This window comes from Schistocerca cancellata, chromosome 7, assembly GCF_023864275.1.
Source record: "Schistocerca cancellata isolate TAMUIC-IGC-003103 chromosome 7, iqSchCanc2.1, whole genome shotgun sequence".
In the NCBI taxonomy this organism is placed as follows: Eukaryota; Metazoa; Arthropoda; class Insecta; order Orthoptera; family Acrididae; genus Schistocerca; species Schistocerca cancellata.
In genome coordinates, this window is record NC_064632.1 from 486,408,980 (window position 1) to 486,423,662 (window position 14,683).

Consider the following 14,683-nt stretch of genomic DNA (forward strand, 5'->3'; position numbering starts at 1 on the left):
TTCAATGAAAATACCGTCATATTTTTTATACCAGCTACTAGTAAACTCCGCTGTAAGTTACTAGCGCTAATGGCTGCGCTCCTAATTGCGGAGCTGAAAATTAACACTTAAAGACATGAATTAGATTGGATTACAACTGAAATTAATACAAATCCACGTCTAGACAATAGCTACTCTATTTTTCAAATAATAATTAACAATATACACTCCTGGAAACGGAAAAAAGAACACATTGACACCGGTGTGTCAGACCCACCATACTTGCTCCGGACACTGCGAGAGGGCTGTACAAGCAATGATCACACGCACGGCACAGCGGACACACCAGGAACCGCGGTGTTGGCCGTCGAATGGCGCTAGCTGCGCAGCATTTGTGCACCGCCGCCGTCAGTGTCAGCCAGTTTGCCATGGCATACGGAGCTCCATCGCAGTCTTTAACACTGGTAGCATGCCACGACAGCATGGACGTGAACCGTATGTGCAGTTGACGGACTTTGAGCGAGGGCATATAGTGGGCATGCGGGAGGCCGGGTGGACGTACCGCCGAATTGCTCAACACGTGGGGCGTGAGGTCTCCACAGTACATCGATGTTGTCGCCAGTGGTCGGCGGAAGGTGCACGTGCCCGTCGACCTGGGACCGGACCGCAGCGACGCACGGTTGCACGCCAAGACCGTAGGATCCTACGCAGTGCCGTAGGGGACCGCACCGCCACTTCCCAGCAAATTAGGGACACTGTTGCTCCTGGGGTATCGGCGAGGACCATTCGCAACCGTCTCCATGAAGCTGGGCTACGGTCCCGCACACCGTTAGGCCGTCTTCCGCTCACGCCCCAACATCGTGCAGCCCGCCTCCAGTGGTGTCGCGACAGGCGTGAATGGAGGGACGAATGGAGACGTGTCGTCTTCAGCGATGAGAGTCGCTTCTGCCTTGGTGCCAATGATGGTCGTATGCGTGTCTGGCGCCGTGCAGGTGAGCGCCACAATCAGGACTGCATACGACCGAGGCACACAGGGCCAACACCCGGCATCATGGTGTGGGGAGCGATCTCCTACACTGGCCGTACACCACTGGTGATCGTCGAGGGGACACTGAATAGTGCACGGTACATCCAAACCGTCATCGAACCCATCGTTCTACCATTCTTAGACCGGCAAGGGAACTTGCTGTTCCAACAGGACAATGCACGTCCGCATGTATCCCGTGCCACCCAACGTGCTCTAGAAGGTGTAAGTCAACTACCCTGGCCAGCAAGATCTCCGGATCTGTCCCCCATTGAGCATGTTTGGGACTGGATGAAGCGTCGTCTCACGCGGTCTGCACGTCCAGCACGAACGCTGGTCCAACTGAGGCTCCAGGTGGAAATGGCATGGCAAGCCGTTCCACAGGACTACATCCAGCATCTCTACGATCGTCTCCATGGGAGAATGGCAGCCTGCATTGCTGCGAAAGGTGGATATACACTGTACTAGTGCCGACATTGTGCATGCTCTGTTGCCTGTGTCTATGTGCCTGTGGTTCTGTCAGTGTGATCATGTGATGTATCTGACCCCAGGAATGTGTCAATAAAGTTTCCCCTTCCTGGGACAATGAATTCACGGTGTTCTTATTTCAATTTCCAGGAGTGTAGTTATAGGTTCTCTTTTTACAGAGCTCACACGTCTCACGTCCGAATAGTTCATCGGTTAGCACAGGGAGAACAACTGAACCACAATTATCACAGACAACAAAAACAGATTATAATTGTCGTCGTCGTCTATGAACGTATTTCTCTGATAATAGTTTTAATTCACAGAGAAATTAAATTATTACATAAATAATGAAATAATTATCGTCATTTTTACACGATACAGTCTTTTTATACGTAGTATCGATAATGGTTGTTGAAGTTTGTACACTTAGTTCATTTTAACGTCTTGTGGCTAGAACATAGTGTCTTGGATATCCAAAATGGCTCTGAGCACTGACCACTGATGACCCCTAGAACTTAGAACTACTTAAACCTAACTAAGCTAAGGACATCACACACATACATGCCCGAGGCAGGATTCGAACCTGCGACCGTAGCGGTCTCGCGGTTCCAGACTGTAGCGACTAGAACCGCTCGGCCACCACGGCCGGCCATTCCTCATCTCCGGTTCTGGATTGCCGATTTGAGTTTTTTCAGAGTCTCACAGTTAACTGTGATCCCAGTGGGCATAAAGTCGACCAACAATATCCCTTTCCGATCCCAAAAAACGGTTGTCATGACTTTACCGGCAGACTGTGTTCGTTTGAATTTCCGCGGCTTTGGCGAAGAAAGATGCCGCCACTGGCGTGATTGTTGCTTGCTCTCAGGTGTAAAGTGGTATGCCCAGGTTTCGTCACCCGTGACAGCTGAGTCCAGAAAGTTGTCCTGTTCGGCTGCAAGGCGGTGAACAAATGCGAGGGAAGCTTCAACTTGTTGCCGCACGTGGTCCTCAGTCAGCATGCGTGGCACCCATCTTGCGCACACCTTCCAGTAGTTCAATGTTTCCGTTAAAATTCTGTGAGTGGTGCTTCGGGAAACCTCAGGAACCAACGTGTAGAGATCATCCAGGGTGATCCGCCGATCTTCACGCATGCTTTGCTCAACCTTCAACACTGGCTCTTCAGAAATTGACGGTCTCTCGCTCCTTTGTTCGTCGTGAATGTCGATCCGACCAGCTGCAAACTCTCTACACCACTTACGAACATTTTTGACATCCATGCACGACTCACCATACACTTTCGTCAATTGGCGATGGATTTCAATCGGCGCAGTGCCCTTTGCGTTCAAAAACCGAATAACTGCGCGCAGTTCGCACTTGGCGGTTACATCCAGCGGGAGCTCCATTCTCAACGGCTGCCAAGACAAGACTGAGCGCCTCAGCGCGGCGTGCGCATGTTTACACACAGCGCGTGAAGCAGTCTTCATAACAATCTGACCAACTGCCACACAAACGTTCTGCACTTATAAAAAAAAATAGGAGACTTTAATTTTTGGATTACCCTCATAGATGCGGCAACGCGGGAAAATCATGCAAGGAGACGCGTGGTGCAGGGATTGCCACTTGACTGTCAATAGAATCAAATGTAACGTATAGCGTGTACGAGGTCTGTTAAATAAAGTCCGGAACATTTGTAATTTCGCGCCAATGGTGTATTGGAGAAAAATGTGCTAGCATCCTTGCACACGCTTGTGTTTAATGTATAACTGCCGGAAGTTTCATTGTTGTATGTCTGTTAGTTACCGTTTAGTGCTGTATAGAATGGAACATTGTGTAGCACAATTTGCGAATTTCGAGGTGGTAGTGTTTGAGGAGCAACGTCTCTGCATTGCATTTTGCGTGAAACTCAAGAAAACTTTTACAGAGACACACCAAATGATGCACGAAGCATACAGCGATGAGTGCTTAAGTTGTACTCGGTGATACAAATGGTTCACACGGTTTAAAAATGGCCAGACGGAAGTTAAAGATGACTCTCGTTCATGATGCCCTTCGACGTCTACCGACTACGCTGACGTCTGGAAATTGTCCATGCCAATCGAACACTGGCTGTCCGAGCGACTGCAGAAGACTGTAATATTACAAGAAATACTGAAAAATATTGAAGACTGTAACACGGACATCAAAGCAAATATATTACAAGGAAAAGATAGTCATATCATATAACAAAACAAGACAATATGGGATATAGTGAAGGAGCAGACCGGTAGATCCAGACATGAAGAGGGACAAATAGCATTAAGAGTAAATGATACATTGGTCACAGATGTGTGTAGTGTTGCAGAACCTTTTAACAAACATTTTAAAACTGTTACTGAAAAGATGGGGTTGTCAGGTTCTGTAGATGCTGCTATGGAATACCTCAGACCAGACATTTCAAGTAACTTCCATAATATGAATTTGACCCTAACTACCCCAGCAGAAATAATGTCCACCATAAAATCTTTAAAATGAAAAACATCTAGTGGGTATGATGAAATATGGACGAAGTTAATTAAAGAATGTGATTCTGAGTTATGTAACATATTAAGCTATCTGTGTAACCAGTCGTTTATCAGTGGAATATTTCCCGAATGGTTGAAATATGCTGAAGTTAAGCCACTGTTTAAGAAGGTAGATAAAGAAATAGCATCAAATTTCCGTCCAATTTCACTTTTGTCAGCATTCTCAAAAATTTTAGAAAAAGTTATGTACAATCGGCTTTATAACCATCTTACCTCAAATAACATACTGTCAAAGTCACAGATCGGATTTTTCGGATTTCTAAAGGGTTCTGATATTGAGAAGGCTATCTGCACTTACAGTGAAAATGTGCTTAATTCATTAGACAAAAAATTGCAGGCAGCTGGTATATTTTGTGATCTGTCAAAAGCATTTGACTGTGTAAATCACAATATCCTTTTAAGTAAATTAGAATATTATGGTGTAACAGGAAATGCTGCAAATCTTATATCTCTGGCAGGAAACAAATGGTGTTATTAGGAAAGAGACATGTATTAAGCTATCCGGCATCATCCAACTGGGAACTATTTACATGTCGGGTCCCACAAGGTTCCATTTTAGGGACCTTACTTTTTTGTGTATATCAATGACCTTTCATCAGTAACATTACCAGATGCCAAGATCGTTTTGTTTGCCAATGATACAAACATTGCAATAAACAGCAAATCAAGTGTATTCTTAGAAAGATCGGCTAATAAAATATTTGTAGACATTAATCACTGGTTCCTAGCCAATTCTTTGTCACTAAACTTTGAAAAAACACACTACATGCAGTTCAGAACTTGTAAGGCGTGTCCCACGAGTATATGCCCCAAGCAGATAGAAGAAGTGGACAGTGTTAAATTCTTGGGATTACAGCTTGATAATAAATTCAACTGGGAGGAGCACACCACAGAACTGCTGAAGCCTCTTAACAAATCTCTATTTACAATGCGAATTGTGTCAGACATAGGGGATATAAAAATGAAAAAGCTGGCATACTATGCTCAATTTCATTCCATAATGTCATACGGGATTATTTTTTGGGGTAATTCATCAAGCCAAGCTAAAGTTTTCTGGGCACAAAAATGTACAGTAAGAGTTATGGTATATGTGGTGTGAACTCAAGAACATCCTGCAGAAGCCTGTTTAGGGAACTAGGGATACTAACTACTGCTCCCCAATATATTTATTCCTTAATGAAATTTGTCATTAAAAATATATCTTTTTTTCAAACCAACAGCTCAATTCATGGAATCAATGCTAGAAATAAGAATAATCTTCACAAGGATTTAAAGTCACTTAGTCTTGGACAAAAAGGTGTGCATTATTCAGGAACACACATTTTCAATAACTTGCCAGCAGCCATAAAAAGCTTAACAACCGATGAAATTCAGTTTAAGAGAAGCCTAAAGGGTTTACTAGTGGCCAACTCCTACTCCATTGATGAATTTGTCAGTAGAACCAACTGATTTGAGTGTGTGTGTAAGTACAGGGCTATTACAAATGACTGAAGCGATTTCATAAATTCACTGTAGCTCCATTCATTGACATATGGTCACGACACACTACAGATACGTAGAAAAACTCATAAAGTTTTCTTCGGCTGAAGCCGCACTTCAGTTTTCTGCCGCGAGAGCGCTCGAGAGCGCAGTGAGACAAAATGGCGACAGGAGCCGAGAAAGCGTATGTCGTGCTTGAAATGCCCTCACATCAGTCAGTCATAACAGTGCAACGACACATCAGGACGAAGTTCAACAAAGATCCACCAACTGCTAACTCCATTCGGCGATGGTATGCGCAGTTTAAAGCTTCTGGATGGCTCTGTAAGGGGAAATCAACGGGTCGGCCTGCAGTGAGCGAAGAAAGGGTTGAACGCGTGCGGGCAAGTTTCATGCGAAGCCCGCGGAAAATTGGCTCATGCCACAACTGGAGACCGACAGCGCCGACTTCATCTTTCAACAGGATGGTGCTCCACCGCACTTCCATCATGATGTTCGGCATTTCTTAAACAGGAGATTGGAAAACCGATGGATCGGTCGTGGTGGAGATCATGATCAGCAATTCATGTCATGGCCTCCACGCTCTCCCGACTTAACCCCATGGGATTTCTTTCTGTGGGGTTATGTGAAAGATTCATTGTTTAAACCTCCTCTACCAAGAAACGTGCCAGAACTGCGAGCTCGCATCAACGATGCTTTCGAACTCAGTGATGGGGACATGCTGCGCCGAGTGTGGGAGGAACTTGATTATCGGCTTGATGTCTGCCGAATCACTAAAGGGGCACATATCGAACATTTGTGAATGGCTAAAAAAACTTTTTGAGTTTTTGTATGTGTGTGCAAAGCATTGTGAAAATATCTCAAATAATAAAGTTATTGTAGAGCTGTGAAATCGCTTCAATCATTTGTAATAACCCTGTACAATCTAACTTCTGCACCATTTCAGTGCAGTAATGTGTTCATTGTAAATAAGTAGTTATATTACATGTTTATTACCTTATAAATAAAAAAAACTTTTTATTTTAAATTCAGTGCATTAGTGTTTGTAAAATGATACTTTCATATCGTGATCATTAAAAAAATGACTATCATTCCACTTGGGACCTGTGGAAGGTACATTAGCTTATTTGTTTCAGTTGTAAATATTTGTCATTTATTGTTTTTCTGACATGTCCTACATCCTGGAGCACCTCCTCACTACGGATCAATTGGAATGAAAGTAAATCTAATCTAATCTAATCTGGATCGTGTCATGAAATCCTGACACTGCATCTTGGAACGAATGGTGTTGCCGCCAAGTTCGTCCCACGCCTCATGACTCAAGGCCAGAAAGACCTTGGTCTCGCAATCTGTGAAGAGCTTTTGGTTCGCGCAAATGGGAAAGAGGTGTTACTTAAAAGAATCATAACCGGTGATGAGACGTGACACTAGGTTATGATATTGAGACCAAATTACAATCTTCACAATGGGTCGGGAAAGGTTCTCCAAGACCAAAAATAGCTGGTCAGGTCAGGTCGAATGTCAAAGCGATTCTGATAGTTTTGTTTGACACATTAGTGCCACAGGAACAAACTGTTAAATGACGGTACTATCGGAACGTGTTGCGACGTCTGCGAGAAAATGTGAGAAGGAAACAGCCTGAAATGTGGCGAGACAATTCGTGGCTCTTGCATCACGATAACGCACTCGCACACCCCTCTTGGTGCGTGACTACTGTACAAAAAGCGAAATCACTGTGCTGCCTCATCCTCCGTACTTAACAAACCGGGCTGCGGACTTCTTTTGATTCCAAAGTTGAAAACTCCGTTGAAAGGGAGAAGATTTGCAACGATAGACGAGATAAAGGAAAATTCGCAGTCGGCGCTTCACACGATCCAACAGGAGGCGTACCAAGACTGCTTCCGGAAGTGGAAAGGCGTTGGGAGCGGTGTATCAGTTTTGGAGAACAGTATTTCGGGAGAGACCATGCACGATAAGTATAAGGTAAGCGGTCAGTTATTGTACGAAGTACTGATAATCAAACTTTTGTTTGTACTGGAAGCCGTGAGCTAGGCAGCCTGCAATAGGGGCTGGTGACTGGATGACCGTTTTAACCGTTTAGTAATATTAATGGATGGATGGCTGGATGGATAGACAGATTTTTACCGAAAACTAAAGAATTTCTGTATTTTTCTTGTGTGCACTCTAAGACAAAAAAAACACGCACCACGAAGGAATTATCCTAATGGGACGGAAATCTGTGGATCAAATGTACATGTACAGACAAACAAATGATTACAATTGGACGTTTTATTCAGAAGAAAGATCTTCACATATTGAGCAAGTCAATAACGAGTTGGTCCACGTCTGGCACTTATGCAAGCAGTTATTCTGCTTGGCACTGATTGGTAGAGGTTTTGGATATCATCCTGCGGGGTATCGTGCCACATTTTGTTCAATTACCACGTCAGATTGTCAAAATCCCTCGATGGTTCGCCAGCCGCTGTGGCCGAGCGGTTCTAGGCGCTCCAGTCCGAAACCGTGCTGCTGCTACGGTCTCAGGTTCGAATCCTGCCTCGGGCATGGATGTATGTGAGGTCCTTAGGTTAGTTAGGTTTAAGTAGTTCTAAGTCTAGAGGCTTGATGACCTCAGATGTTAAGTCCGATAGTGCTTAGAGCCATTTGAACCATTTGAACCTAGATGGTTGGAGAGCCCAGACCATAAGGGTTGGGTTGGGTTGTTTGGGGGAAGGGACGAGACAGCGAGGTCATTGGTCTCATCGGATTAGGGAAGTACGGGGAAGGAAGCCGGCCGTGCCCTTTCAAAGGAACCAACCCTGGAGCGAGCCCATAAGGCTCCAAACGTTCTGAATTGTGTAGAGATCCGGCACCTTTGCTGGCCAAGGTAGGTGTTGTGAACCACGAAGTCAAGTAGTAGAAACTATCGACGTATGCGGGCGGGCAATAGCTTGGTGAAATATAGGCCCGGGATGGCTTGCCATGAAGGGCAACAAAACGGAGCGTATAATATCGTCGATATACTCCTGTGCAGCGGATGACAACCAGAGGGGTCCTATTACGAAAAGAAACGGCGCCCCAGACCACCACTCCTCTTTGTCGGACCGTATGGTGGGCGATTGTCAAGCTGGTATCCTACCACTGTCTGGGGCGACTCCAGACACGTCGTCGGCCTCGAATCTCATTGACTGGAGCAGAATTGCCGTCAGTGATGAATCCCGCTTCGCCGACCGCTGTGACCGAGCGGTTCTAGGCGCTTCAGTCTGGAACCACGCGACCGCTACGGTTGCAGGCTCGAATCCTGCCTCGGGCATGGATGGGTGTGATGTCCTTAGGTTAGTTAGGTTTAAGTTGTTTTAAGTTCTAGGGGACTAATGACCTCATATGTTAAGTCCCATAGTGCTCAGAGCCATTTGAACCAGTCCCGCTTCGAAATGAGCCCCAATGACAAGTTGACACGTCTGGAGAAACTCCAGTCAGAGGTGGAATACAGCCTCACTGTTGCGCGCTATACTGCCCAGCAGCCAGGAGTGGTGGTCTGTGGTGCCGCTTCTTTTCGTAATATTACCACTCTGGTTGTCGTCCGCTGCACACTTGCATCACAGCGGTACGTAGATGATAGTCTACGCCCCGTTTTGTTGCCCTTCATGGCAAGCCATCCTGGGCTTATATTTCGCCAAGGTAATTCCCTCCCCTTAAGGAAAGCTTCTGACAATGTTGACTGGAACACTCTCCTGGAATTCTGAACGTAGTAAGGGTAAAACAAAACGGAGTGAAAGGGTATTTACAACTTGTACAGTAGCGAGGCAGCAGTTATAAGAATCGAGAGGCATGAAAGGGAAGCAGTGGTTGCGAAGGGACTGAAATGGTTTTAGCCTATCCCTGATCTTATTCAGTCTGCACAGTGAGCAAGCAGTAAAGGAAGCCAAAGAAAAATTTGGAGGAGGAATTTAAGTTCAGGAAGAAGAAATAAAAACTTTGAGGTTTGCCGACGACGTTATAATTGTCAAGAGACAGCAAAGGACTTGGAAGAGCAGATGAACGGAATGAACAGTGTCTTGAAAGGAGGATATAAGACTGACATCAACAAAAGCAAAACAAGGATAATTAAAAGTAGTCAAATTAGTTGATGCTGAGGGATGTAGAATAGAAAATCAGACACTTGAGGTAGTACGTAAGTTTTGCGATAGAAGCAGCCAAAGTAGAGAGGATATGAAAAATGTGGAAGGGCATTAGCAACAATAGCGTTTCTGAAGAAGACAAATTTGTATCATGGAGTGTAGACTTAAACGTTAGGAAGTCTTGTCTGGAGTGCAGACATGCATGGAAGTGAGACATGGACGATAAACATTTTAGACAAGAAGCTTTTGAAATTTGGTGCTACAGAAGACTGCTGAACATTAGATGGGTTGATCAGGCAACTAATGAAGAGGTACGGAATAGAACTGGGGGGGGGGAGGGGCCAAGAAATTTGTTCCACAACCAATTTAGTATTTGACGGAAGGATGAGGGATAAAAATTGATGAGGGAGACCAATAGCTGAATACCGTAAGTAGATTCTGAAGCATGTAGGTTGCACTAGTCATTCGGAGATGAAGAGGTTCGCACAGGACAGAGTAGTGTGGAGAGCTGCGTGAAACCACAACAACAACAATCCTTGGTCGCACACGACGAGAATTTCTACTGGATGTCTTTGTCCTTACAAAATTCTACCTCGGCCAGGAAGATCGCCGTGTCTCTCCCCAATTGAGAACGTTTGGAGCGTTATGGGCTAACAATCTCGGGATTTTCACGATGAAACGCTTTAATTGGACGGAATTTGGGACGATATCCCTCTATCAATCAATGCCAAGCCGAATAACTACTTCCATATACGCCAGAGGAGGACCAAATCGCTATTGATTTGCTCGATTTGTGACGATCTTTCTTTTGAATAAAACATCCAATTTGTCTGAAATTGTCATCATTTGTTTGTCTGTATATGTACATCAGATCTGCCGATTTCTGTCCCATTCTCCCATTTGGGTATTTCCTTCGTGGTACGGCTCATTTTTTGTCTTAGAGTCTCTATTCTCGCGCTTTCAGGGCTTTTTGGTACGTCTCTCCTTTTGTCTGATAGTATCTTTTCTCGCGCTGTCAGGGCTTAATATTCGTTTTCTGTTGCTTTGTAAATATTGGATGCAGAATATATTGCAATTAAGTACTGCCGGCCGGAGTGGCCGTGCGGTTCTAGGCGCTACAGTCTGGAGCCGAGCGACCGCTACGGTCGCAGTTTCGAATCCTGCCTCGGGCATGGATGTGTGTGATGTCCTTAGGTTAGTTAGGTTTAATTAGTTCTAAGTTCTAGGCGACTGATGACCTCAGAAGTTAAGTCGCATAGTGCTCAGAGCCAATTAAGTACTCTGATAATGGCCATTCCTGTTCGCCTACGCTGCCTGACAAAAAAGTTAAGCACCAAGAAGACATGGTCGGATGTCAGTCTAATCTAACAGAGGTACAACCGTCAAGAGGTATGTAAACGGTTATAGTTGCGATTCTTTGTGGTTAGTAGATCGGCCACCAGAGTGCATTAGAGTTGTTAATGTTTAGTGTTGTTACCGGGCCTGGTAGGGTATACAAGGAGCCGGAACAGCACCACATGTTCACTGATCATTGTGAAGGGCATGGAGATACCGCATACACTTGTGAGACAGGGTTTTCGGCACCTGACAGAGTTTGAAGGGGCTAAGGGGCCACGTTGTGGATCTACACTTGGCCGGCTGGTCGAATCAAGCAATATTCAAAATTAAGGGGCACTCGCATTTGACAGATGGATTGCACGAAAATGTGAGTGGAGGCATTCTCGCCGCCTACGTTTCTGTCGACATGCCTGACCACCACAATGGAGGATCGCTGTGCTCTGCACGAAGCACGTTGTAACAGCTTCACATCAGGGCCTGCCACCTGAGAACAAGCAATGGACTCTCTGCAACATTTTGTGACACTCTATGTTGTGGATTGGCAAGAGAGCCAACCCACTATGAGAGGAAGTCGAAAGCCACGCGTTTCAGCTCACGCAGGCTGGCGTGAGGTCTGGAACAGGTCAAGAAAATTAGACTAGCAAAAAATGACGTAGCTGTGGAATACTTAACTGTAATCCATAAATGGTGAACATCGCTATTGACGGTACATGTTTTACAGCATCAATAGTAACTGGTAATGGCGCCTTGCTAGGTCGTAGCAAATGACGTAGCTGAAGGCTATGCTAACTATCGTCTCGGCAAATGAGCGTATTTTGTCAGTGAACCATCGCTAGCAAAGTCGGCTGTACAACTGGGGCGAGTGCTAGGAAGTCTCTCTAGACCTGCCGTGTGGCGGCGCTCGGTCTGCAATCACTGATAGTGGCGACACGCGGGTCCGACGTATACTAACGGACCGCGGCCGATTTAAAGGCTACAACCTAGCAAGTGTGGTGTCTGGCGGTGACACCACACTCTATACCACTGGTCAGAGACCAGCAGCATCGAGACTAGAGAATTACCATCGCATGGGTAGACTGCCATTAACTCTACAACACAAATCATTGCTGTCGTTCGCCCATAACACATAACACAACATAAAGCAGTGCATGTGGACCAGTAGGCATTGACTGGTATGAGGGCGTCGCCTTGTGTTCCGCGAGAATTCATGGTGTTTCGGTACCCTGGATCACTACCGTTGGTAAATATAGTGCCGACCTGGTGAGAGGTGCCAGTATTCTCGTGTTTTGAAGGTGCGCAAAGGTGCTACTCCTCGTGTCATGATGTTTGGAGACATCAGGTACGACTTCATGCCACAGCTGATAGTGGTTGAGGGAACTCTGACGGCACACTGCTGTGTCATGTGTTACCTCTCACGCGACAGTACTATGGGGCAATTTGTCAACAGTGCAAAGCATGTCTACACGTGGTACGTATCTCTATGAACTGGCTGCATGACGTTAAGGTACTCTCGTGGCCAGCAGTATTCCGTAGCGCAGTGGTTAGCCCACTGGATTCGCATTTGGGAGGACAACGGTTCAAACCCACATCTGGCCATTCTGATTTAGATTTCCCGTGGTTTCCCTAAATGGGTTGAGGCAAATGCCGGGATGGTTCCTTCGAAAAGACACGGCCGATTTCATTCTCAATCCTTCCCTGCTCCGGACTTGTGCTCTGTCCGCCTCTAAGGACTCCGTTGTTCGGTCTGGAACAGCACGACCGCTACGGCCGCAGGTTAGAATCCTGCCTCGGGCATGGGTGTGTGTGATGTCCTTAGGTTAGTGAGGTTTAAGTATTTCTAAGTTCCAGGGGACTGATGACCTCACAAGTTAAATACCATAGTGCTCAGAGCCATTTGAACCATTTTTGAACTTCGTTGTTAAACACTAATCTCCTCCTCCTCCTGCTCGAGGATCCCCAAATCTGTCACCAACAAAACATGGGTGAGACCTACGCGGACATCAGCTTGGTCCCCTGGCCAGCCTCCAGGGTACGAAGGACCAGTTACAACAGTTGTGGGCAGCTTGCCTCGGGAGTGGATACAATTGCTTGACGATACCCATCCCAACCGAATCAGCGCATGAATCCAGGCCAGACGGGGTGGAACGCCGTACGGACGAGTGGCCTCATACTACCTAACTGTTCATGAATTTGTATTTTGTAACCACTGAAATAATATGAGGTACCCTCTCACTCTGTAAAATAGTTTCATTTATTACGGTACATTGATAATTTTTACTTATGGACCGTCTGACAGCAACTGAATAAAACACAATTTTAGTGCCATACGCGTTTCGCCTTTATTTTCTGCAAGGCATCATCAGTGGCCTGGAATATATACATTTTTTTTGTCATCAGTCTACTGACTAGTTTGATGCGGTCCGCCACGAATTTCCTGTGCTAACCTCTTTATTTCAGAGTAGCACTTGCAACCTACGTCCTCAATTATTTGCTTGACGTATTCCAATCTCTGTCTTCCTCTACAGTTTTGCCCTCTACAGCTCCCTCTAGTACAAGGGAGTCATTCCCTCATGTCTTAGCAGATGTCCTATCATCCTGTCCCTTCTCCTTATCAGTGTTTTCCACATATTCCTTTCCTCTCCGATTCTGCGTAGAACCTCCTCATTACTTACCTTATCAGTCCACCTAATTTTCAACATTCGTCTATAGCACCACATCTCAAATGCTTCGATTCTCTTCTGTTCCGGTTTTCCCACAGTCCATGTTTCACTACCATACAATGCTGTACTCCAGACGTACATCCTCAGAAATTTCTTCCTCAAATTAAGGCCGGTATTTGATATTAGTAGACTTCTCTTGGCCAGAAATGCCTTTTTTGCCATAGCGAGTTTGCTTTTTTGATGTCCTCCTTGCTCCGTCCGTCATTGGTTATTTTACTGCCTAGGTATCAGAATTCCTTAACTTCATTGACTTCGTGACCATCAATCCTGATGTTAAGTTTCTCGCTGTTCTCATTTCTACTACTTCTCATTACCTTCGTCTTTCTCCGATTTACTCTCAAACCATACTGTGTACTCATTAGACTGTTCATTCCGTTCAGCAGATCATTTAATTCTTCTTCACTTTCATTCAGGATAGCAATGTCATCAGCGAATCGTATCATTGATATCCTTTCACCTTGTACTTTAATTCCACTCTTGAACTTTTCTTTTATTTCCATCATTGCTTCCTTGATGTACAGATTGAAGAGTAGGGGCGAAAGGCTACAGCCTTGTCTTACACCCTTCTTAATACGAGCACTTCGTTCTCGATCGTCCACTCTTATTATTCCCTCTTGGTTGTTGTACATATTGTATATGACCCGTCTCTCCCTATAGCTTACCCCTACTTTTTTCAGAATCTCGAACAGCTTGCACCATTTTATATTGTCGAACGCTTTTTCCAGGTCGACAAATCCTATGAAAGTGTCTTTATTTTTCTTTAGCCTTGCTTCCATTATTAGCCGTAACGTCAGAATTGCCTCTCTCGTCCCTTTACTTTTCCTAAAGCCAAACTGATCGTCACCTAGCGCATTCTCAATTTTCTTTTCCATTCTTCTGTATATTATTCTTGTAAGCAGCTTCGATGCATGTTTGCTATTTAATTAACATTTTGGTCACTATACCTATACGTTATGGCAACGGCCTTACCACAGTGCATACACCGGTCCCCGTGAAATCACCAAAGTTAAGCGCTGT